General features: G+C 37.7%; 1 pseudogene; it reads right to left on the bottom strand.

The window, feature by feature from the left end:
- Positions 1-22,315: 22,315 nt before the first annotated feature.
- LOC125150517 (60S ribosomal protein L21-like) lies at positions 22,316-22,806 on the bottom strand (annotated as a pseudogene).
- Between the last annotated feature and the right edge of the window lie 2,063 nt (positions 22,807-24,869).

Raw genomic sequence — 24,869 nt, 5'->3', positions numbered from 1 at the left:
TAAAACTTCATCTAAAAAATACCTTCACAGGACATCAAAACTGGTGTTTAGGCAATACCATGGCTTAGTCAAATTAACACATTAAAATTAACTATCACGGTGATCATGAAGTTCTTACTTTCCTTCACTTTTTAAAATCTGTGGAGCATGTTTTTAAATATGACTCTTTGTCTTTGTGCTTGCCCAGATTCCTACATTCTCTAACAGGATAATGCACTTCCCAGTGCTCCTTTTTTGTTGGCCAACCTCCCTCAAACCCTGCTTTGACTTGTTGTTGCTGTGTAATTGGTTTAAATGCACCCTGTTCTCTATTTAGCTATCTTTGCCCTTTCAGAGTTATTGTAGTCAAGATTTTAAATGGTTCCAGTGTGGCTCTCTCTCCCAGTTGGTTGTATTTCATCCAAAGGGAGTAAAGGCAGAGGGGTATAAAGGTTGATCCCAACACAGCTTTCTCTACACTGGATGGCAGAAAGCAAACATTTAACTGCAGAAGACACTTATTAAACCCTTTACATTGTATCTGTGAAACATGTTCTTCTAAAGCCCAGGATGAGGGGTGCCTGGTGGCTCAGGCCGTTAAGCATCTGACTTCAGCTCAGGCCATGATCTCATGGTTAGTGGGTTCAAGCCCCATGCTGGGCTCTGTGCTCAGAGCCGGAGCCTGCTTTGGATTTTGTGTCTACCTCTTTCTCTGCTCCTCCCCACTCACGCTCTGTCTCTCTCAAAAATAAAATAAACATGAATTTTGTTTTTAAATAAAGCTTTGGATGATATCTCATCCCTCCATCTTGGCTAAGAGAGAGTAGGACTTAACAGCCCAGTTGTCCACAAAGAATCCTTTTAAAAATCTACTTGGAATGCCTGAGTGGCTCAGTTAGTTAAGTGTATGACTCTTGGTTTCGGCCCAAGTCATGATCTCGCAGTTTTGTGAGTTCAAGCCCTCCCCGCCCGCCCCCATCAGGCTGTGTGCTGGCAGTGTGGAACCTGCTTAGGATTCTCTCTCTTCCCCTCCCCCACTCTCTCTGTCTCTCTCAAAATAAATAAATAAACTTAAAAAAGTCTTCTGCTCATCTATCATAAATCAAATCTTTGAAAAAGTATATGTGGATTAAGGAGTTTAAGAGCCATGTAACCTTTTTTTTTCCTTTCAATAACTACATTCTTTTAGGGTAGTCTGACAAGTAATAATATTGGGATCTAATAATTATTGCCTTATTTTCCTGGCCAAAACATTCCTTAAGAGTCCATTGAATAAGTTTATAAATTAAATTGTTTATTGCATAAGATTGTTGAATTGATTTATGATAGCAAATCCAGCCCTCATTGATATCTTTCTGAGGAGCAGTGTTTCACATACACATACATACATATATTTTAGTCCATAAATTGATGAGGCAGGAAAAAAAATCTTAGTATGTTTTGTTAAAATTCATCTTAGAAATCATGTCATGTCTCTCTTCCATTATCAGGGAATACTAGTCATAATGCTTTTTTCTTTGACAGGTGCACCATCAGAATGTTAGGGAGGATTGTATGGAGGAAAAAGTGCATTCTGTGTCACAATTCTGTTGCTACAGAAGTCTACAAAGAGTCACAGGTAGACTAAAGCAAAAGTGGGAAAGGCAAGAACAGAAAACAGTAATATCTATCCAGTCATGTATGCCAATCACAGAAGATATAATAAAGTCAATTGCAGTTACTAGTAGTTGAGTCAAAAAAAGACGAGCTCATATCAAAAGTATTGCAGAGAATCGGAATGTATTGTGGCTAGTGGAAGAATAAGTGTGAAGGTAATGAGAAGTTCAGGAGATGATATTGAGAGATACAGGAAGACAAAAGTCAGTTACCAACTGCAGGGCCTGAAAATGAGGAGTAGGACCTCAAGTGAAGGTTTGGGATTTTCAAGGACAGAATGTGATCCCAAAGGAAAGGTTTGTAAATGGTGGGTTGGCGGGGGGGGGGGGGGGGGGGGGGGAAGAACTCTAGTGCAAAGAATATTGGAGTTCTGTGCTGCATCTCAAGAGAGATTTTATTTTTTTATTTTTTTTTCAATATATGAAGTTTATTGTCAAATTGGTTTCCATACAACACAACACCCAGTGCTCATCCCAAAAGGTGCCCTCCTCAATACCCATCACCCACCCTCCCCTCCCTCCCACCCTCCATCAACCCTCAGTTTGTTCTCAGTTTTTAAGAGTCTCTTATGCTTTGGCTCTCTCCCGCTCTAACCTCCTTTTTTTTTCCCTTCCCCTCCCCCATGGGTTTCTGTTAAGTTTCTCAGGATCCATATAAGAGTGAAACCATATGGTATCTGTCTTTCTCTGTATGGCTTATTTCACTTAGCATAACACTCTCCAGTTCCATCCATGTTGCTACAAAGGGCCATATTTCATTCTTTCTCATTGCCACGTAGTACTCCATTGTGTATATAAACCACAATTTCTTTATCCATTCATCAGTTGATGGACATTTAGGCTCTTTCCATAATTTGGCTATTGTTGAGAGTGCTGCTATAAACATTGGGGTACAAGTGCCCCTATGCATCAGTGCTCCTGTATCCCTTGGGTAAATTCCTAGCAGTGCTACTGCTGGGTCATAGGGTAGGTCTATTTTTAATTTTTTGAGGAACCTCCACACTGTTTTCCAGAGCGGCTGCACCAATTTGCATTCCCACCAACAGTGCAAGAGGGTTCCCATTTCTCCACATCCTCGCCAGCATTTATAGTGTCCTGATTTGTTCATTTTAGCCACTCTGACTGGCATGAGGTGATAGCTGAGTGTGGTTTTGATTTGTATTTCCCTGATGAGGAGCGACATTGAGCATCTTTTCATGTGCCTGTTGGCCATCCAGATGTCTTCTTTAGAGAAGTGTCTATTCATGTTTTCTGCCCATTTCTTCACTGGGTTATTTGTTTTTCTTTTTTTTCTTTTTTTTTTTTAATTTTTTTTTCAACGTTTATTTATTTTTGGGACAGAGAGAGACAGAGCATGAATGGGCGAGGGGCAGAGAGAGAGGGAGACACAGAATCAGAAACAGGCTCCAGGCTCCGAGCCATCAGCCCAGAGCCTGATGCGGGGCTCGAACTCCCGGACCGCAAGATCGTGACCTGGCTGAAGTCGGACGCTTAACCGACTGCGCCACCCAGGCGCCCCAAGGGTTATTTGTTTTTCAGGTGTGGAGTTTGGTGAGCTCTTTATAGATTTTGGATACTAGCCCTTTGTCCGATATGTCATTTGCAAATATCTTTTCCCATTCCATTGTTTGCCTTTTAGTTTTGTTGGCTTGTTTGTTTCCTTTGCTGTGCAGAAGCTTTTTATCTTCATAAGGTCCCAGTAGTTCATTTTTGCTTTTAATTCCCTTGACTTTGGGGATGTGTCAAGTAAGAAATTGCTGCGGCTGAGGTCAGAGAGGTCTTTTCCTGCTTTCTCCTCTAGGGTTTTGATGGTTTCCTGTCTCACATTCAGGTCCTTTATCCATTTGGAGTTTATTTTTGTGAATGGTGTGAGAAAGTGGTCTAGTTTCAACCTTCTGCATGTTGCTGTCCAGTTCTCCCAGCACCATTTGTTAAAGAGACTGTCTTTTTTCCATTGAATGTTCTTTCCTGCTTTGTCAAAGATGAGTTGGCCATACGTTTGTGGATCTAGTTCTGGGGTTTCTATTCTATTCCATTGGTCTATGTGTCTGTTTTTGTGCCAATACCATGCTGTCTTGATGATTACAGCTTTGTAGTAGATTTTAAAGCATCTTATCCATAAAGTAAGTGTTTAGTTATAGTTACAAGGAAAAATGTGTTTTGTTTACTTGTTCTCAGAAGTTAGCAAGTGCCTAAAGAATAAAACCAGTGTCTAAGTTCAAAGCAGCCTACCAGTAAAAGGAAGTGAATTTAGTTCATCATTGGGCTAGTGATTCAGCTTCCCAGGATAATGATCATTATATTTCTAGATCTTTATTATATTAGTTGACATTCCTTTTGGTCCAGGTGACAGAAACATAACATAGACCAACTGAAAAAAAAATGCAAACCAGACCAACCAAGGTTTTGCCTGAATCTGGGATCTAAAAGCTATTAAGCTATTGCCAGATCTTCCTTCCTGTCTGTCCTCCGCTCTATTTCTTTTCATAAGTCGGCTTCTCTCTCTGCATTTGGCCTCATTCCACATGAGATGGAAGATGTATTCAATTGATATAAGGGAAAAAAAGAAAAAAAATATAAAAACCTACTCCTGCAAAAACACCAGTAATGAAAGAAGAAGAATGTCCAGTAAACATAATTGTAGGCCAATACTGGGCCTATGGTTAGCAAGCATGTTTAGAGTCAACCATTTCCAAGGAAGCGGCAAGAATAAGGGTTGAATCTAGACTTGAGGACCTACTAGGTCTATAACTTAGACAAGTTAATAAAATTCACTCAGATTTAGTTCCTTTGTTTATAAAGTGAGCATAGAGGTACTTTGAAAACTTGCTAGTATTAATGGAATAAAGTATACCAAGTGCTATGCACTGTCTGGCATATAGTAGTGGCTCAGTAAACAATAGTAATAGTAATGATTGCTACCTTTAACAGTATCCCCAAGCCACACCAAAAGTGTTAATGATGATAATGGTATTTACTCTGATCTCTCAACCAATATTGCAGATAATAGAACCACAGCTCACTGAGAATATAACGGGTCTTTGCGAGCTTATGCCCATTTTATGCCCTTGTTGACCATTCCTTTTAATAGTGCAAATACCAACAATGATACACAAGCCCCTTCCTGCCACCACTGTACTATTGACTCTGCTCATTGTAGCCAGTATTGACATTTCAAAGTAGATTTCTCCCAACCTATTATGATTCTCATAGACTCTGAAAGGAAGTCTTTCCTGTTTGTTTGCAGCTTATTCTCTTTCTTGCAACTTGAAAAATGTTTCAGAAACAGAGACAGAGTTGAGAAACTCCCACTTATGTCAGAATCAGGAATTTTCCTCTTCACTAATAATCAGTACCCTGAACTAAGATGTATGACTCTTGCCTTTTATTCCTGAGTGTGTTCTCAGAGTATATTACCATTTTTAGAAAATGGTGTGACCACTTCATTTGTGACTCTTAAGACCAGTTTCTCAAAGTATAATACCTTGTCACTGTTGTTCCCAAAGAGGCAAGAAAGTCCATGTGCCAATAGGCCCCTGTTGACCAGCTACAATAACAAGTCTTGGATGTGGATGTTCAAATCATATAACAGGGCCCCATTGCTAACAGAGAACAAGATAGAGGCACACAGAACAGTACTTGACTTCAGGCTCCCTGTATCCTAATATAATGTAGTTTACAAACTGCAAAGTCAAGAATACACAACACTCTATATTGTAGTTTAAGGACTTTGTCCAATCAGTCAGGGTCTTGTCAGTAAACAGCACATCAAAGACTTTAACAAAAGAATCCAGTGAAAGGACAATTTATGGAGATGAATCATGGGTGAGGGAGACAACCAAATGATAGCCCCATAGCAAAGATATGCTCAGATCAGTGGAAAGAAGGGAAAATATTTATAGTTAAAAATGAGGATGGGTCAGCACAGTCCACCCTTTTATCAGATTGCATTCTCATCATTTTCTTCAGATAAAAAGCTACCATATGCAGCACAAAGGAAGTACAAACTCCTTTTTTATTGAAGTATAATTAACATACAGTCTCATATTAGTTTCAAGTGTACAGTATAATGACTCAACAATTCTATACATTTCTCAGTGCTCATCACAATAAGTGTACTCTTAATTCCCTTTATTTCACCCATCCCCCCACCCAGCTCCCCTCTGGCCACCACCAATTAGTTCTCTGTTTCTAAGAGTTTGTTTTTCTGTTTGTCTCCTTTTTCTTTTGTTTGCTTGTTTGCTTTGCTTCCCAAATTCCACACATGAGTGAAATCATATGGTATTTGTCTTTCTCTGTCTGACTTATTTCACTTAGCATTATATCCTCTAGCTCCATCCATGTCATTGCAAATGGCAAGATTTTTTTTATAGCTGTGTAATATTCTAGTGTGTGTGTGTGTGTGTGTGTGTGTGTGTGTGTGCCACATATTCTTTATCCATTCATCTATTAACAGACACTTGCTTTGGCTATTGTAAATAATGCTGCAGTAGACATAAGGGTGTATATATCTTTTTGAATTAGTGTTTTGTGAATACACAGACTCTTAAATTCCACTTTGTCATTGTCCTCCAAATGGCTTGCCTTCCACTGGTACTTCATCTGATGCCACCACTTATGATTATTTAAAATGTTTGTTGCCACTACCTGACATCTATTGCCATTGTCAAGATTGTTCATTTAATCATCCAATTTACATACAACAAAATGAAGGATCCCATTCTGAGGGTTTGATTCTTATGTCCAACTCTGTTACCAATTATTTTCTCTATCAGAATTTTATCAGAAAACAGATTTCACCTTTAAAAGTTCAATCAAAAAGAGTATAATGAAAGGATAATTTACAGATAGGTAGAGAGGGCTATAGGGACCAGTGAGGAATGATAAAGTTCTGAGATGAGCAAATTCATGAAACTGTAGGACCAGTATGCTTGAGTGGGCAAGGAGAAGAAACAGTGTTTCAGAGCTAATAAGAGCAGGATCTGTCCCAAAGACTAAGTCTTAGGTAGATGAGCACAACCACCAACAAAACTGTGGCCTAGTAGAAAATGAACAAGGAAGACAAATACCCAGCATCTTTCTTTTCCTGCTTTCTAATGTTCTGTCAATGCATGTCACTGACCAAAACCAAACAGAAGGCAGAAGTCAAGAGAGCCTGAATGTTGCCTTTTATCAAATTTGTGTTCACAGGATGCAGAGGAGGGCAGAAAAGAATGGAAAAATCTGTCAAAATTGTCACACAAAAAAAACTAACACTGTCATTGACTTGAGTCTCATCTAAGTTAAAAGTAAATGATGTCTTCAAACTGGAATTGAAAATGGTTACAAAAGTTTGAAATAGAAAAATCATATCACATAAGTAGATATCATACTTGTGTTCCAAAGGAACCCCGGTGAGATCTTTTGTTTGTTTGTTTTCTTTCCTCTTAAGTATCTATCTAGTTGCCTGATTTCTAGTGCTCCTATCTCGCTGAGACTCCAGGATGAAAAACAAAATGAGTAAAATGTGATTATTTATTTGGCCATTAGACACACATTTCACAAGTTCCTATTGTGTAATTGACACAAAACTGTATTTTGGAATTATTTGATAGAAGATATTTGGTATTCCTCTTAGGACAAAGAGAAGGGAATACAATGTTGAAGGAGAGGAAAAGTGATGGAATTGGGAAGGCTATGATCCAAAAATCAGTCAAAACATTCAAAAGTGCATGAGGGAAAAGTCCCATTTGTTTTCAGAATGACAAATCTATACTGCTTCAGTAATGGCTACAAAAGTCAGATGCTTGCTTTGCTCCAGCAGGGAAACATATCCATCATGAGGCTTAATATGCTTGTGTGTACTTTCTCGAAAGCTTTGCTAACGCCTGCTGATTTACCTGCAATACATTTTCCAGAAACTGTTGAGTAAAATGACAACATATATATTTAGTTTCACACTTCAGTCTGTCCAATTAGCAGTGTTTGTGGTAGCAGCTGTGAGCCCAGGAGAGGATTTAATTTTAAGTACAGCAGTCTAGTTAACAAAAAGAAAAAAAAAAAAAGGAGCTGAGGCATGAATTTACCAAGTGTTAGTTTCCAATTGTTTGTTTATGAGAAATAGCTCTTTATTACTATTATTGAAAAATTGCCTTAAAACTAGCTCTTAAAATTTTATAAAGTAGAGGCCTGAGGCAGCCTGCTATGGTAACTACCGTAACAGGTAATGTGATAATTATCAGGATACTTTGGGCAAACTCCCTACTCTCACTTAACCTTGGTTCACTTGTCTGAACAATACAAATCCTTCTATGCTAATTTTCAGTGATTATGAAATAAGATTAAAGATCTTTAGGGGCGCCTGGGTGGTGCAGTCGGTTAAGCGTCCGACTTCAGCCAGGTCACGATCTCGCGGTCCGTGAGTTCGAGCCCCGCGTCGGGCTCTGGGCTGATGGCTCGGAGCCTGGAGCCTGTTTCTGATTCTGTGTCTCCCTCTCTCTCTGCCCCTCGCCCGTTCATGCTCTGTCTCTCTCTGTCCCAAAGATAAATAAACGTTGAAAAAAAAATTTAAAAAAAAAAATATCTTTGAAAACAGTAAAGTCATATACAACCCTGAAACATGAAGAAAAATAAAAGAAAGAAGATTTGACTTTCATACAAAGAGCTCCAACCTGGTAGATTTTCTCTTTTTCACTTAATATTTAAGAAATAAGTAAATACTAACTGCTATTCTGGGAATATATCTAAAGGCAAAAGATGGTACCAAAGACAATAATATTAGAAGGTATGAATTAACTTAGAGTACCAAAGGAGTTTGTGAAGTCTAGTCTTGGAAATATTTATAAGGTGACCAGAAAATCATCTAATCTGAATAATATTGATCAAAGACAGAAAACTTTTCATACAATTTTTGCTACCCATGACAGAGATATATAATAAGAATAATCTAAGTAATAGTAAATTAAAATTGTCTCTATAGATTGTGGTTTTTTAAAAAAGGATGAATGTTAAATATCATTATTATCTCCTTTAAAATCAATCTCAGATTCCAGTTAGGGAAAAGGCAAAAACAAAATATTTGAAAGAAAATGAGTTTTAAAGTATCAAAAACTAACTGAAATTAATTTATAAATATATGATAAAAGAGTTATGATAGGATATACTTTTGTTACTGAATAAAAAAAATTAATGAATTAAGCCTACAAATATGGAAGCAAGAGACAAAGTAACAGATGAACCAAAGGAAAAAGAAGAAAGGAATTAGTAATGAAGTAGGCAGAAAGGAAACCGGCTGAAAGGAAAGGGCTGAAGACACATAGTACTGAAGCCGTGCAGTTAGGATTGCAAGATAAAATATAGGATGCCCAGTTAAATTTGAATTTCGGATAAGCAACAATTTTTTTAGGTATAAGTATATGCCAGTTACTGGATGGGTATACTTACACTAAAATGTATCTATTGGTGCTGTATCTAAAAGTATATCTAAAGTTATTTATGTAAGATTCAATTTTAACTGGGGTCCTATATTTTTATTTCCTTAATCTACCAACTCTACATGTAGTACATATACAAAATAGGGTTTATCAGGTAAAATTAAGATGTAGAGAAGTGGTAGAGAGCACACAATTCTCTGAAGTTGCAATTATCCACAGCTGAAGCCAGGCATAGGTGATCTGCATTCACCATATCCAGCATTACAGTAAAAAGGGTTCTGCCCATAAATATTCTACTTATATATACCAAGGTTGTAGGTAGAGGGGTTGTGTTGGTTTGCAGCCATGGGAGTTTCCAGGGTAAAATCTGCAGCTAGCCCCTGGAGATGGAGAGCAAGAAGAGACTGAAGAAACAGCCCACTGGAGATTGGTAGGCGACAGGTTTAATAAGCAAGGGAATTTACATACAAGGCTTGTGTGGGGCAGCTGCAAGTTTATGAGCTCTTCCAAGTTCATGTGGTTGTTGGCAGAATTATTTCCTTGCAGCTGTAGAATGCATGCAAGCTTGTTTCTTCAAAGCCAGCGAGAGAGAGAGAGAGAAAGAGAGAGAGAGAGAAATCTGTTTCAAGTCTTCAAGTCTCTGACCCTCTTTTAAAGGACTTACCTGTTATACCAGGCCTACCCAATAACCCCCCCCCTTTTGATTAACTTAGAGTCAATTGATTAAGAACCTTAATTACATATGTTGAAACCCATTTGCCTTCCCCATAAAGTGTAACCTAATCATGGAATTGACATTAATCACATTCACCTGCTTTGTACGCAACTCAAGAAGATTACACAGGGTGTGTAACATGCAGCAGTCAGAGTATGGGGAGGGAGAGGGCGTGGGAATTTTAAGTGTCATCTTAGCAGTCTGCTTACCACATTTTGGGGAGCTGCAATGAGAACATAGGAGGGAAATGTTGGATGGTGCTCTCTTCAATATAGGAATGAATTTTTTTCTTCCTAGTTTTATTTATTGTGTAGTAACTATAGCCCTGTCCACTTGAATAACTTGACTGGAATTCTTGAAAAGTGGAAACGGTTCTAGTAGGATTCAGTTTCTCATTCAGTGCTCATCTGTACCCCTCAATACTGGAAGCATCATTCCTGTAATCCTTGTAATAGTAAGTTCAGAAAGGCAAAATCAGACAATGGGTAGCAGAATTGGAAAAATCTCCTTGAAAACATTTTAAATCCTTGCTAAAGATTCAATATTTGTCATTTATAACTTAAACATTTATTCATTTTTGAGAGACAGAGATAGAGCATGAGTAGGGGAGGAGCAGAGAGGGAGGGAGACACAGAATGGGAAGCAGGCTCCAGGCTCTGAGTTGTGGCTCGAAGTGGGGCTCAAACTCACTGACCATAAGATCATGTCATTTATAATTTAAAGAATCAGGAATTTCCTTTCAGTTTATATGAAACAATGGTATGAAATTTGAGCTGAGACTGGAGTGCATTATCAAAATTGTCACAGTCATTCAACAAACCAAAGGAAGGTCTACACTTTGGGTAGAGTTTAAACTCATAGAGGATTATTTTCTAACAACTGCTGGTGGGATTAAGGAGCTCCACATGCATGCCAAGTTCTAATTATATAACTGACTCTTCATGTACTATTGCACATTACAAATTCCTATACTCCTATGGTGAATAATTGTCTAACATGGCCAAAAGAGAGCAAGGTTAATGAAATTGACCTTAAGAATGACAAAGTTCCAATAGCACAGGAAGCTAAATTTAGTCTTTACAGAAAAACTGCTAATCATTATGAATATTTACTTTTGATAAATAATCTTTCCAACTTGATAGGAATTCTTAGTTTCCATGGTGACGTTTCTCAATTAAGGCACATGAAAACTTGCCTCAGAACCACTAATTATTCTTTTTTGATGCCCGTGATCACTCTTGTTTTCACAGTGGTGTGTGTGTGTTGTGTGCATGCACACACATGCAATAATTTCACTGAATCATCCTGTACTTCTCTGTCTGAAACACTGAAAATGCTGTGATCACACACTTTTCCACAAGTGACTGATGATCTAATTCTAGAACCCTAGTCAAGTGTAGGGTAGTGATATTGCATTGCATAAGCCTCCCCAAACCCCAGAATACATATTTAATTAGGAAAGAGTAAGTTCTCCGTCAAGTTTGGCACTTCCTCAGAATGCTCATCACAGAAATTTGGCATAACAGACAAGTTGTGGTCCCCAGCAGTTCAGCAAATGGTTGGGTCTGGGGCAGAGCTAGTGACAAACCCAATAAATGAAACAGTGATGGAGAATCAAGCTAAATAGTATTCTATGTCCAGGTGGGCAGAATCTGCAATGCCTGACACTAGAAATAACATAACCTCAGTGCTTGGTGTTCAGGGATTTAGCAGGGCTGTAATCCCCAGAGTGAAACTGGCCAGAGCCAAAGCAACTCCCAATTATAAAATAAGAAGAGATAACCGTGTAATTTACTAGGACGGGAATTCAAATTAGAGATCAGAGCGAAAACTATACCCTGTGGACAAAAACACTAATCATAAAAAAAAAAAAAAAAAGCCAAAACACCCATGTTAAATATTTACACGGGAATGATTTTATTCCATCTACATAAGAAACTTTAATTGTTGTAGACATTTTGAGCTCCCAGTGGCCCTCATCTCATGCTCCTCTCCATTGTGTGTGAGCTGGACATAGTGACTTGCTTCTAACAAGTAGAATATGGCAAAAGGATGGGATGTCAATTCAAAATTAGACTACAAAACACTGTGACTTTTATCTTGCTTGTAGTTTTTCTCTGGCTCTTCTGACATACTTACTCCGAGGAAGCAAGGTGCCATGTTTTGAGCTGCCCTAGCAGAGGCCATGCAGCAAGGAACCAAGGGTGGATTCCAGCCAATAGCTTTAGGAGCTGAGGCCCCCCAGTCCCACAAACTTTGAGAGAATTCATCCTGTCAAGAATCATGTGAATGAGCTTGGAATATTTGAGCATTCAATTGAGAGAATGGCCTCAACTCTTATCTTTTTTGCAGTCTTGTAAGAAGCCCTACAGCAGAGGACCCAGTTACGCCATGCCCAGATTCCTGACCCACAGAAACTGTGAGGTAAAGAAAATGTGTGTTGTTTTAAACTGCTAAGCTTTGAGGTGATTTGTTATGTAGCAATGGATAATTTATAAATACATGAGTTTAAGAAGTCAGTGAACTTGAGCTGTTATACTCATGTTTACAGTTTATTATAACAAAAAGATATAGATTAAAATTGGCAATAGGAAAAGGCATATAGGACAGGGTCAGTAAAAATCAGGTGTGGAGCTTCTATCTGTTGACTCCCAGTGGAGTTGTGTGGGCAGTGCTTATTTCTCCCATCAGTGATATGTGACAACAAGCAGAGTATTGTCAACTATGAAAGCTCACCCAGTCCTTGGTGTTGAGAATTTTTCCTGGGGCATAGTCACGTAGACATGGCAGACTGCCTGTGTGACTGACTTTAGCCTCCAGCCTCTCCAGAGGTCAAGGTAATACTGCATGACCTAAGGCTTATACCCTAAATCACATTGATAAGGTAGTTTATCTGGTATGGCCCATGGCCCCCAGGTTAACAAAGACACTTCTCAGGCAGGATATTGCTAGGGCTTAGAGGTTACCTGCCAAGAGCCAGGAGCAAAGGCCAAACTTCTCTTTGGAGGAGGTTAATCCTTTAGCACACAAAGTATTACCTATAGTCTTTATTCTTATTTTGGGATGCAAATGTATTCTACTTCTCAGTCTGTAGACTTGTGTTAATTTGCATAATTCTTTGCAACCAACCCAGATTTTCACAGATCAAAGTTATTAATGGCCTTTATGCCAGTTTTCAATGTTTTGCTCTTGACAATGAATCCATTCTTTATCACCCCGCTGTGTGATATCAGAGTCAGACCCTGTAAATATTTCTCTTTTGCCAGATGACATGATGTTAAACTTGGTCAGTAGAGGATGCTGGAGGGACACTACAGGGGAAGGGGCTTCTCTTTTTAATCCCAGCGTGCTCCCCTGTCCTTACTGCTCCAGTACTAGTCAACATGCAGGTCACCCAGTGCTGTTTACCTCCTGGTGAGTTTCGTGGAGTTCAGAGCAATCCTGGCAGCAGCCTTCTCAGAAAATTCCACTAGCACCATGGCCAGTTTCCCAGGAAGTTTAGCACCAACCCCACAGTAGGATTCCCAGCAAGTTCCACCAGCACCACATCTGGCTTGAAGGTGCCCTAGGGGGCAGCTTGCCAGCAAGTTTCCGCAGGACCCCAGAAAGCAGCTTCCTATTCTGTGGATACTCCAGTGGGCAGTTTCCTGCTTGCCAGCCTCAGCCTGTGGCTCCTCTGCCTCTCTGCTATCCAGTAGGCCAGAGCCACCCTCCCATGATCTGGATCTCAGTCTTGAGGATGGGGGTGACCTCTTCTAAAATTTTTTCTTCCTTGAGTATTCTGCATCAGCCCCAGGGTAGTGTGTGCCTCCTATATCTGCTTTTCCTATATTTTTTAGAATTATCATTAACACTTAGTAGTTAATCCTCTGTTGATTGGTTAATAATCCTTTATATGAAATTTCATGCCCAAATTAATCTGTGGTTTCTGTTTCTTCACCGGGCTTCAACTGATATGGCCTTCAATATAAAAAGATATAAAAATAATTTCCTGTGGTGTGTTTTCCCATGCTTTAAAAAAAATCTGAGTTTTTTTTTATATTTCTTAACAAATTTGCTGAAAACTTATGAACTTACGCTAAAATTCCCCCTCAAGCTCTTATAAATTTAAAGGGAAAAAAAGATGTAAAAATTCAATCTGATAAAAAGAAGAAGACCAGGGAAAACCTTCTATTTTCCCTGTGAGGACAGCAATGATACAATACATATTAATGTACTTCCTATGAAAAGACAATTTTAAAGAAATTAGCCATTATGCCCCCTTGCTGCAATAGTCTTCACCAGGAAGATGTTGAAAGCAAGAATAAGATTAATTTTAAATTGCAAGGAAAACAGCCTAAATTTGAGGTGGGCTTTAATATCTAAATTCATTATTCTACATGCTACCTCAGCACTCATTTTTTTTTCTAAGTATTAGGGCTGTGATATAGTATCTGGCTTCTAGTAGTTACTCAGCAAATCTTTGTGATGCATGCCTATAAATTTCGATTTAACCAATTGTCTATTGGTTAATTCAGTAACTGACATCTAAACTAAATATACAAGGAATCTGCTTTGTCATGATTTTGACAATTTATCCACGCATGGTTAGGATGAGAAACAGAAGACACATGGTAGCATAGAGCAGTGTTTCCTGACAGTTGTGTCCTGGAAATCTGTGCCACCCGTATTTCCCATCCTTTGTCTCTTCCCCTGCTGTTAAATGCTGGCTAATGAGGTGCCTGGGTGGCTCAGTTGGTTTAGTGTCTGACTTTAGTTCAGGTCACAATCTCGCATTTGTGGGTTTGAGCCCCGCATAAGGCTCTGTGCTGACAGCTCAGAGCCTGGAGCCTGCTTTAGATTCTGTGTCTCCCTCTCTCTGCCCCTGCCCCACTTATTCTCTGTCTCTCTCTGTCTCTCAAAAATGAATAAACATTAAAAACAATGTTGTTAAATAAAAAAATTAAATGCTGGTTGGACAAAAAGTGTCCCAGAATCAATACCTGTAGAATCAATGAGAAGATCCATTCGGCACCTGCTATGGTTCTAAGTGTTCACATGTTCTCCAATCTCATTCTCATTCTAGTGAGCAGATATTATTTTTACCATTTTACAGATGATAATGAGGCTCACTGAGCTTACATGACTTGCTCAAAATCAGACTCTTAATTAATAGCTCGGAACTGATGACATCTTTTCTGACTCAAAATCTAATACTCTTTTACATTATGCTGCACTGACTATTTAAACTACAGAAATCGGAACCCAAAAAGTTGTTTTCTAAGTTTGTCCAGTGCATCCTCTAACCTAGTAAAGAAATACTGTCTATAATGTTCCTAACTGGTAGCCTCTGCTTAAACTTTCTAGGGATAAATAAGAATACCATTCATTCACAAGTTTAATTTAGATATTCTTCAAATTATCAGAAAGTGCTTATGTATATGGGCCAATAATCTTTCTTCTTATTGACTTCCACCCATTGGTTATAAGTGCCAGCTACAGAATGCCCTCTAGAGGTTGTAACTGCTCTCTGCCTCCTGTCAGAGGAGTGTGATCTCTCATACGGGTTGTTAATCTGAAGAAAGGGCTAATATTGTATGTCTAGCATGTCTCTCTCTCTACTTTATTTAATTAGAGCCCAACTCAGAACAGATTCCTCATGTTCTCGATATTTGATACTAGTTATTACTGCTGCTGGAATGTGTACAAGCCTTCTGTCTGTTCATTGCTTATCTGGAAATACTACACATTTATATATTCTGGTATGTACTTCAATGAGCATTGATGATAAATATTGATTTAGTGGAAACTCCTATCCTAAACTCTTTTATCCAGATTCATGAAAATTAGCCTCCCTCTACCTGGTTATGCTTCTAGGAAGCCCTGAGAGGGTCTTAGATCAAGAGAAGTCAAAATGGAACTTTGGCATAAAATCAGTGGTAGGAAAAATAGTGATATGGACAAGGAAGAATAGTCATTGTGGGACCCAGAGAGAGAGACAGAGAGAGAGACAGAGAGAGAGAGAGAGAGCACTATTCAAGAGAAATCTAATCATGGTGCCAAGATGGGACAACACTCTAATTCTGGAATTAGAGAACAGGGGCCAGATTGTGGAAACCACAATCCAGGTTGTTACTGAACCCTTGAGAGTCAAGCAAATGTCATTCTCAATGAATCAGATTGCCCACTATAAAGCTAGAGAATAAAGATACAACCCAGTACTGATAGACTGGGGGAGGGAAGAAATAGTCCAATGCTCTACTCAAATGTTTTGAATTAAAATGAGAAGCTCTTGGGGCGCCTGGGTGGCGCAGTCGGTTAAGCGTCCGACTTCAGCCAGGTCACGATCTCGCGGTCCGTGGGTTCGAGCCCCGCGTCAGGCTCTGGGCTGATGGCTCAGAGCCTGGAGCCTGTTTCCGATTCTGTGTCTCCCTCTCTCTCTGCCCCTCCCCCATTCATGCTCTGTTTCTCTCTGTCCCAAAAATAAATAAAAGTTGAAAAAAAAATTTTTTTAAATGAGAAGCTCTTGTTATAGGAAAACAAAACAAAACAAAACAAAACTTCAGTATTGGGAAGAGGTTGTTTCTTCTAAGAAGAGAAAAAGATGGCATCTCCTAAGCAAAATAATGGAGAAGTACCATGTTTGTCAAACCTGAATATTTCCTTTATCAAGTATTCAAAGACAAAACACAAGATATCACTCATCCTAAGGATTTACTTAGTGAAAAAATAGCTTTCTACTCAAATTAGGAAACAACTTCAGTGAAGTTACTGCAAAAGATAGAGAAAACTGTCATGTTAGAATATCAATACAGTGTTTTTGAGTCTGTAAGTGAAAAAGGGCATCTTCTGGACTAAGAGTACCACATGACAACATGCCAGTCTTATACTTTAAGAGTTGTTTTGAAGTGAGATCATAGATATTCCAACAGCCTATAAACTTTGAAATGAAGTCAGTGCAAGTTGATTCTGGGCAAAGGTTATCAAGTTAAGTTGGAGTCCAGTTTCCACAACCAGGAGTAAGATATGGTTTCCTATTTGGTGGGGAGATACTCATAAAAATGGGAAGGAAGGTGGTTTCAGCAATAAATGTCAGAAACCAACTGCCAAGGGGTTACCTGAATCTTTACCTCTTCAATTCAAGTCTATCCTTCTACAAGGGATAGATAAATTAGAAAATATATGATTAGGGATCCCTTACCCTTTTGTACCTAAATGCATCACAATCAGGATTCTAAAAAACCATGACACTAAGGATGTTTCCACCAAATGCCCCCCTTTTTTTCCCATGGCTAAAGTTTGTTTCCATTGCCCTGTCTCCTTTTTTACAATAATAATTACAAGGAAATCTGCAGGATTCCTTAGCTTTCTCCTAGATTCAAACCCAAACTCTTAAGAAAGTGCTGAGCTCAGTGTCAATGCTCTTTCTCCTTTGGAGCTCAAACTCGGCATGCTTGTCTTTCCTTATTTCAGTTACTCTTTTCTACTTTATCCTTTGAGCTCCTGTTCTCACAACAACTGGCTGCCAGAGGGAAAATGCTGTCTCCCATCATCTTCTTACTTACGCCCTCAAAATAATTACAAAGATACGTTCATTCTAGAGCTTTACTGATGATCACCACGCTGACATGGATTGGGGAAATCAAAGGACACAAATGAAGCAGTGACAAAGTTTGGAGAATTTTATGAGACCAATCATTCAGAATCCCTGAACTCTGGTATTTATTCCTTTCTGAGATGGTACCTGGAAGCCCTTATGGAATTGTTCCATAAGCTTTTACTCTTTAAAACCAGGGCTTGGGGCACCTGGGTGGCTCAGTCGGTTAAGCGTCCGACTTTGGCTCAGGTCATGATCTCACGGTCTGTGAGTTCGAGCCCCACGTTGGGCTCTGTGCTGACAGCTCAGAGCCTGGAGCCTGCTTCAGATTCTGTGTCTCCTCTTCTCTCTGCCCCTCCCATGCTCATGCTCTATCTCTCTCTGTCTCTCAATAATAAGTAAATGTAAAAAAACCCCAAAAAACAAAAACAAAAAAACCACAGGGCTCAAATTTTGCCACTCACCATCTTTCATCCCCTATCTTTCCCTCTTTGCCCTCTTCCTTATTGCCCATCTATGGCCGCTTTTCTTATTCTATATATTTTCCAGAAAGGGGTTGTCCACTCCCACAATCATCCTATAGCCAAATGATTTCCAATTTTAAATCTTCAGCCTAGATATGTCTTCTCAGCTACATTGTCCAGGTACCTCTACCGTGATAGCCTGTGGCTTGTTCTCTTGGCCAGGCCAAGCTTGTTCTGATCCTTCACATTACTGTTCCCTCTCTCTGAATATCTGAGTGGTACTACGTTCAACTAAAGACAAAAACATGGTGTCACTCCTGACTTCTTTTTTGGTAATAGTGCTCCTGCCTCCACCCCCAACTTCTCTAGAGTTTAGTTCATTTACCATCTCCTCCCCATTTCCACTGCCATTGTTTGAGTTCAAGCCATCATCATTTCTTGTCTAAATTAATTATGGTAATTAATTTCTCTGATTCAAGTCTCTCCTCCATAATTCATTCTTCACCCACTAAACAGATGGATCTTTCTTAAACCACATCTGATATTGCCAATAACCCACCAAAAATATTCTCTATTGGCTTCTATTTGCATTTAAGATAAAATCCAAACTCTTCAGCATGCTTCATGATTGGTAAATTGTGTATATTGTTTTGTCCTTGTTTCTCCTTAATTCCTGCCTATGATGGTTAATTTTACATGTCAGTTTGACTAGGCCACTAGATGCCCAATGTTTGGTTAAACATTATTATTCTGGATGTTTCTGTGATGGTGTTTCAAGATGAGATTAGCATTTGAATCAGTGAACTGATAAAGCCAGTTACCTTTTCCAATGTGGGTGTGCCTGCTGGTTCTATTTCTCTGGAGAACCTAGGACACTGCCTTTTATCAAACTTTAAACTTCAGCTAAACTATTTCCAGTTTCCCCAAAATATCTTATTCTCACACATTTATGAGCTTGAATATGCTTTCCTTGCTGTTCATGACATCCTTTGAAATATGAACACACACACGTACACACACACACACACAGACACCCCTCCTTAATTGGCTAACATTCTACTTAGTATCTTCACACTCCACTCTCCTGAAAAAATACACCTCAGTTTGTGCTTTAATTTCCTCTAAAGATTTTCACTTTATTCCAAATTTTTCATATTTTCAGACTAAGTATCAGGTTGAGTATCAAATGATTTACGCTTTACTTAACAATATGATAATGGTGATGAGGATAATAATGATAACAGCATTCTGTCATTTACTGAGTGCTTACTAAATATGTATGAAGCTCTCTGCTAAGTACTCTTTATGCATTATCTATTTTCATCTGCCCAAGCAATTTGAAAATTATTATCCCCATTTTTTGGATGTGGAAACCAAGAATTAAAAAGTTTAAATATCTTGGGGCGCCTGGGTGGCGCAGTCAGTTAAGTGTCCGACTTCAGCCAGGTCACGATCTCGCGGTCCGTGAGTTCGAGCCCCGCGTCAGGCTCTGGGCTGATGGCTCAGAGCCTGGAGCCTGCTTCCGATTCTGTGTCTCCCTCTCTCTCTGCCCCTCTCCCGTTCATGCTCTCTCTCTGTCCCAAAAATAAAAATAAACGTTGAAAAAAAAAAGTTTAAATATCTTGCTCCAAATTATGCAACCGATCAATGGTAAGGATGGACCTGAAGTATAGGTCTAGACTCATCTGTTTATGCTCTGAACCCTTTTATATACTGTCACTTTCCTATACGGCACTAAAGTGGCCATTCTTAAGTGGCTTGTCATGTATATGGTAGTTTTTAGCTATCTTTATACATATGTTCTGTTGAAATTATAATATAAATATGGAAACCATAATAAAATTAATAAAAAGCAAATTTGTAGTCCAATTTATAGGTTTATGTCCAGGGTCATAGGGTGCTTTTGGCAGGCATATGATAGATCTGTTATCAATTCAACGTAAGTCCTGTATAACATCTACTGAAAGGTGAGGGAGAAAATTGAATCTAATTCTCCTGGAATCCTGTTTCCTGTATTGTTTCCAGTGAGTTTCTGCCAATGAAAAGCATCTGAGGAAGACTTAGAAGGATAAAGAGGGAGAGACAAATCATTATTCTCAGGTGGCATCTGCAGTTTCCCTCAGTTTCCAGGGATTTTTCTGGGAATCCTCCACTTTTATGCTGCAAGAAGCTGACATTCTCAATGGTAGCATTTTGATCTCTGCTTCTTCAACCCTTTCAAACATTTCACAAATCTGTACTTCTGTATTTTAAATTACTCTCTCCATTCAAAATAGTTAGCATGGCATCTGTATTCCTAACTAAACCCTAATTAATATATTTTTGTATCAATAACTTATGCCCTATTTCATACCTTACACTATTTTTGAAAGGAAATATTTGATAAAACCATGAAAAGATATACTCTAATGGTTTGTCTTCAAGTGATTTGTTTATAAAAGGAAAGCATGTCCAACCGAGTATCCAATTCTAAAGTCAAGGGTTATTAAAAGCATCTTTTAAGTGGACTACCCCAATTATCTTCAGGGTCTGAAACACCAAGATGATAGGTTACATCCTAAGGAAACCTCAGCATACTAGTTTGTATATTTAGTGCTTTATAAGTAGGTAGAACATTCTGTGGAATAAATGTGATTCCTATCCCCAAACAGCTCCAGATAAAGAAGTGAGATAAATGGGGCTCAGTGTGGAAGCTGTTTGCATAGCTTCAAAATCCTTTCTTTGCCACCCATCTATCATGTACATTTCCTTTTTAAAAAAAATTTTTTTTAATGTTTATTATTTTGAGACAGAGAGAGACAGAGTGTGAGTGGGTGAAGGGTAGAGAGAGACACAGAATCCAAAGCAGATTCCAGACTCTGAGCTGTCAGCACAGAGCCCTATTCAGGGCTCAAATCCATGAACTGTGAGATCATGACCTGAATGAAGTCGGTCATGACTGAGCCAACTGAGACACCCCATCTTGTGCATATTTCTGTTATACTTACCATACTTAATTTATTTGCTTACCTGCCTATGTTTCCTATTCATTAATAATATACTTTAAAGGTAGAGGTCTTATATTCTCCATCTTTATGCAGCCAGCTCTACCCAGTATCTGGTATACAGTAAGTGTTTGCTAACTTGAACTAAATCAAGTTTCTGAAAGTCAAAAGTACACACAGAGTGGCAGAAGGGATCCAGATTCTACTTAGACTTCTGATCTGCCTCACAGGCTCCTGGGAATCTTATAATAATCTAAGAATTCTGGAAAACCATATGGCATAACATGGAACTTTCTAAAGCAGCCTTAGAGATTTCAAACTTTCCTGAGCATCCTAATAGGAGTTTCCCTGGAGTACCTTATTTGAAGATATTCAATATGTTCCATACATAAAAATGGAAAGGAACTTAATAAATCAATTGTCCTAACTCATTTTGTAGATACAGTGCCTTCTGAGTGGCTGAAGTGTTATAAGAATCATGAAACAATAAGAGATTTGCTATTTAATCTTTTATATTTATCCTTAGGTAAAAAATTTATTGTAAGACTTGGAAAGATATTATGTCTTTTTTGAACTACAAGCAGTTAGCTCAATAATTAATTAGTCAGAAGACTATTCAAGGTGCTTAAAACCCCAGAGTACAGTAAGTTTACTGAGTTGTTGGTACATGCAATAAAACATGAGAGTTCATTATCATAGATAATGTACTGCCTAGTGGAAAAATATATAAAAGTACTAGAAAATGAAGCCTATTATATTTCTCTATAGGCATGAGAACACTTATTATAAAGTACAGAGATTTGCAAAGTCTCCTACTATGTCAGGTTAATTAATTCACAGTTCTGGAGGCATTTTCAGATGATAAGGAATCCTAACAGCTTGGAGACAGTATGAGGAGTAAAAATAGACTAGAAATCAAGAGTCCTGAATATTAGTCTCAGTTTCACTGTCTACTGACCTTTTGGTGTCAGGATGGACATGATATCTTTTTTTTTCTTCCTAATTTTATTGAAGTATAGTTGACATGCAATATTATATTAGTTTCATGTGTACAACATAGTGATTCAACATTTATATACATTGCAAAGCGATCGTCATAATAAGTCTAGCCATTATCTGTCACCTTACAAAGTTGTTACATGTTATTAACTGTATTCCCTATGTTGTACATTGTATCCTTATGTCTTATTTATTCTACGACTGAAAGGTTGTACCTTTTTATACCCTTCCCCTATTTTGCCCATCCCTCCAGTCCCTCCCCTCTGGCAACCACCAGATTGTTCTCTGTATCTATGAGTCTATTTCTTTTTTGTTTGTTTGTTTTGCTTTTTAGATTCCACGTATAAGTGAAATCACATGGTATTTGTCTTTCTCTGCTGGATTTATTTCACTTAGCATAATTCCCTCTAGGTCTATCCATATTGACCCAAATGGCAATATTTCATTCTTTTTTTTCTTTTTTTTACAATCTTGAGTTTGTTTGTTTATTTATTTATTTATTTATTTATTTATTTATTTATTTATTTATTTTTACACATATACCATGAATTCATAGGGAATGGGTTCCAGCAGCTCAGGCTCCTTTCCACTGGTTCTCACAAAGTATGCTTCTCTGGGTGGCGCAGGCTGGTTCTTCAGCTGAACCCAAGTACCTTTCTCTTTGGCTTCCTTCTTTTTCTGATCATTTTCCTTCACATACTTCAGGAAGCTGTTTTGGCTCTTTGAGTGCTCAATATGCTCAATACATACATTAATTCTCTTGGTAAGAATCTTGCCCTTAACTTGTTTGTTTACAACAATGCCAACAACATACTGGGAAACATTGTAGACTCTTCCAGATTTGCCATAGTAATATTTGTGAGGCATTCCTTTTTGAGCAGTGGACATCCCTTGATGTCCACAATATCACCTTTCTTGTAGATTCACATGTATGTGGCCAAAGGAACAGCTCCATATTTTCTAAAAGGCCTAGGGAACATACAGCAGGTACCTCTTCTCTTTCCCTTTGTGTTGGTCATTTTGGCAAATTACTGGAAGATGGCAGTTCCACCCATTCTTTTTTATGACTAAGTGATACTTTATTGTATATATATTTATACTATATATATATATACATATATATATATGAGTGTGTGTATATACATACATATATATACACACATACATATGAAGATGTGATATATATGTGTGTATATGTATATATATGTGTGTGTATATATGTATGTATACATATACATAGTATATGTACTATAGTATAGTATGTATGCTATAGTATATATACTATGTATATGTATATAGTATATAGTACACTATGTATATAGTATAGTATATGCTATGTATACACTATGTATATGTATACATACATGTGTGTGTATACACACATATATATACATAGTATAAATATCTTCATATATATGTGTGTATATATATACATATATACAGCACATCTTCTTTACCCTTTCATCTATTGATGGACACTTCAGTTGTTTCCATATCTTGGCAATTGTAAATAATATTGCAGTGAAAATAGAGGTGCATATATCTTTTTGAATTAGTGTTTTCATTTTATTTGTATAAACACCCATAAATGGGATTGCTGGATCATATGGTAGTTCTATTTTTAATGTGTCAAGGAAACCTCCATACTATTTTCCATAGTGGCTGCACTATTTTGTATTCTCACTAACAATGCTTGAGGTTTTCCTTTTCTCCACATCCTTACCATTACTTGTTATTTCTTGACTTTTTGATAATAGTTACTCTGATAGGTAAGAGGTGATATCTCTTTGTGGTTTTGATTTGAATCTCCCTGGTGATGAGTGATGTTGAGAATCTTTTCATGTGTCTGTTGGCCATCTGGGTGTCTTCTTTGGAGAAATGTCAATTCAGGTCTTCTGCCCATTTTTAAATTGGATTTTGTTTTAATATCGAGTTACGTAAGCTCTTTATATATTTTGGCTATTAATCCATTATCAGGTGTATCATTTGCAAATATTTTATCTCTTTTGGTAGGTTGTCTCTTTGTTTTGTTGAAGATTTCTTGCTATGCAAAAGCTTTTTAGTTTGATATACTCCCATGTGTTTATTTTTCTTTTGTTTTCCTTGCCTAAGAAGACGTATCAAAAAAAAAATACTGCTCAGACCAATGTCTAAGAACTTAGTACCTATATTTTTTTTGTAGTACTTTTATGGTTTCTGATCTTATATTTAAGTATTTAATCCATTTTTATTATACATGGTAAAAGAGACTGATCTAGGTTCATTCTTTTGCATGTAGTTGTTCAGTTTTTCCAACACCATTTCTTGAAGATATTGTCTTTCCCCATGGTATTTTCTTGCTTCCTTTGTCAAAGATTAATAAAAGCATGGGTTTATTTCTGGGCCCTCTATTTTGTTTCATTGTTCTCTGTGTCTGTTTTTGTACCAGTACCATACTGTTTTGATTACTACATCTTAGTAATATAGTTTGAAATCAGGAAGTATGATACCTTCAGCTATGATCTTCTTCAGATTGCTTTGGCTATTCAAGATCTTGTTGGTTCCACACAAATTTTAGTAGTATTTGTTCTAGTTCTGTGAAAAATGCTATTGGTATTTTGATAGAGATTGCACTGAATCTGCTGATTGCTTTGGGTAGTATTAACATTTTAACAATGTTAATTCTTCCCATCCATGAACATGGCATATCTTTTCATTTACTTGTGCCATCTTCAATTTCTTTCATTGATGTCTTATGGTTTCAAGCTACAGGTCTTTCATCTCCTTAATGAAATTTATTCCTAGATATTTTATTCTTTTTGATGCAATTGTGAATGATACTATTTTCTTAGTTTCTCTTTCTGTTCATTATTAGTATATATAAATGCCACAAATTTATGTATATAAATGCCACAAATTTATGTATATAAATGCCACAAATTTTGTATCCAACAACTTTACTGAATTCACTTACTAGTTCAAGTAATTTTTTGATGGACGATGAACATAATGTCTTTGAGTGTCACAGAATCATCAGTAACATAGGGTGTTTATTATATAACTTTATGTATATAAATGCCACAAATTTTGCATCCAACAACTTTAC

This window comes from Prionailurus viverrinus, chromosome D4 (genome assembly GCF_022837055.1).
Source record: "Prionailurus viverrinus isolate Anna chromosome D4, UM_Priviv_1.0, whole genome shotgun sequence".
NCBI classification, from domain to species: domain Eukaryota; kingdom Metazoa; phylum Chordata; class Mammalia; order Carnivora; family Felidae; genus Prionailurus; species Prionailurus viverrinus.
The sequence above is the reverse complement of the archived record's forward strand: the minus strand, read 5'-3'. Positions and strand labels throughout refer to the sequence as shown.